Raw genomic sequence first — 2,487 nt, 5'->3', positions numbered from 1 at the left:
TATATATATATATAGATAGATAGATAGATAGATAGATAGATAGATAGATAGATACATTTACATACATCCATATACGTACGTATGTGTACTTATATCTGTTAAAATATTTAAGAAAAATTATATTAATGTGACCTACTTGTTAAAATTCCATTTATTTATTTGTGCAGCTGAAGGTAGCACTACATTTGAATTGATGTAATGATTGAATTGTTCAATTAAATGGAGTCGCTTGAAACAGTCGTACTGCATTACTACTTGATATCCTGTTGCTTATTTTGATTGATAGAGATCATTTGTGTAAGTAGTGTAGAATACAGAAATTACTGTCAGTTTTTAAGACAGCTACATTTTTCAGGAAAAATTTATATAATTTGCACTATATATGTAAGTTGGATGAAAATCTCAAAAGGCCTCTGAACAACTTCTGGAAAATATATTGAGAACGTTAAATTAGATACCTTGACAACGACGACGACGTTAAAATTGGTGATGATGATGATGATGATGATGATGATGATGATGATGATGTTTAATCTCAGTTCAACCTACCTTGAATATCCTTATGATGAAAGATATATATACAAGCAGTTACAATACAGTTTCTTGCTCATGTGTGCAGTGAATCCACGATCACATTACTCAATGTGTTCACTTTTTAAGTGGTAGATTTTAATTTTTGAGAGAGGGGGGAGAGAAAGAGAGAGAGGGATTTGGCTGTTATTTCTAGCTCGTCGTGCAAGAGAGCCGAGTAATTCAGTATTTCACTCTGTAATAACAACGTCGCAGCGCAGGTTCTATTCACAATGTGACATGAACAAATGCCTCTTGCTATAGCATCGAGTCCACCAATATTTTTGTGTTATTCTGGGTAATGGAAATTGTGTGAAAATCTGCCAGGTGGATTTATCTGTAATTCAAAGATCCGCTCTAATCATAGTATCCAAGAACAACCCAACTACGTCCAGCGTAAACCACACACTATGCTATATTCATCCTGCCTGAGAATTATGTTAAGAGCACACATGTTTGTGGAGTGATTTGTAGGATATTTGGCAGCTATTTCTACCAGGTTAAGCTAAAACCTAGCCCTTTAGTATTTAAACCAGCCATAGCTGGCCCAAACATTCTACCTGTTTTATGTTCAAACTGGCCGGATCTAGTATTTCACACCTGTCATACAGTATCATCCTAAAAATATACAATCATATCAAAATCTCAAAGCTATGAGATAACGGATGGTTAATTCAAAACAATGAGAATAAATACACATTACTTTTGACAGAGTGATCTGAATGCTAAATGGACAAAAAGCTTCCTTTCTTGATCATAATACCCGTTGATAACAGTGTGTGACATTGGCATAATATGGTAAAGGCGGTGCGCTGGCAAAATCATTAGCGTGTTGGACAAAATGCTTAGCAGCTCTATTCTTTTACTTGTTACAGTCATTGAACGACGGCTATGCTGGGGCATCGCCTTGAAGAATTTTAGTCGAGCGAGTTGATTCCAGTACTTATTCTATCGGTCATTTTGCCGAACCCCTAAGTTCTAGGGGCGAAAACTCACCAACGCTGGTTATCAAGGTTGTCACACACACACATGTATGTATGTATGTACTGGGTGCGATGGGTAAATTGTTACCATTTTATTTTACTAATTTCGCGCATTTTGTTTTTTATTTTGTCGACTACATAGTAGAGTAGAGTCAGTTGGGCACCGTCTGTGAGAAAAACAGCACCGTGACGCAATTCACTCTGCTAGAAAATTGGAAACGACATGCTGTACTGCTTGGCATTCTCACCGGAAGTTCTAATACGAATATTTCAAAGTGTTTGGGTGTCAATCTGAGTACATGTACCGAGAGTTATAAAAATCAAACAACCAATCAACATCATGGTGTTTGAAATGATCACTAGTGATGGCAACGTTGTGCCTCCATTCATCTTCTCACACGGCCTCAGACTCAACACGGAGGCCTACATCAAGTGCCTGGAAGCGGGTAGTGCTGCCCTGGGTGAAGAAGGTGACTGCTGGAAGAACTTATGTCTGGCAACAGTACTCTGCACCAAGCCACACAAGCAGGAGAACTCAGTCATGGCTGCCAGACAATTTCTGCAACCACATCACCTTTAACATCTGGCCACTTAACTCTCCACACCACAACCCCCTTCATTATTATGTATGGGGCATAGTTGAGCGAGAGACCAATAAAACTCCTTGTAACACCAAAGATGAAATGAGGGCAAGGATTATGGCAGCATTCACCAACTTAAACAAGGAAACTGTCCAGAAAAGTTGCAGAAGATTCCGAAGTCGTCTGGAGGCCGTGGTTGAAGACAATGACGATTTTATTGAATGAATTTACTCTTTAGCATTTCAAGATATTTTTATGTAGTTTTGGTAAATATAGCTGATTAAATGAGATGTCAGTGTTATTTTCATTTTTGCGTGATTTGGATAATATATTCACCGCACCGTGTATATATA

Source organism: Octopus bimaculoides, chromosome 12 (assembly GCF_001194135.2).
Source record: "Octopus bimaculoides isolate UCB-OBI-ISO-001 chromosome 12, ASM119413v2, whole genome shotgun sequence".
Lineage (NCBI taxonomy): Eukaryota > Metazoa > Mollusca > Cephalopoda > Octopoda > Octopodidae > Octopus > Octopus bimaculoides.
This window is presented reverse-complemented; position numbering follows the sequence as displayed.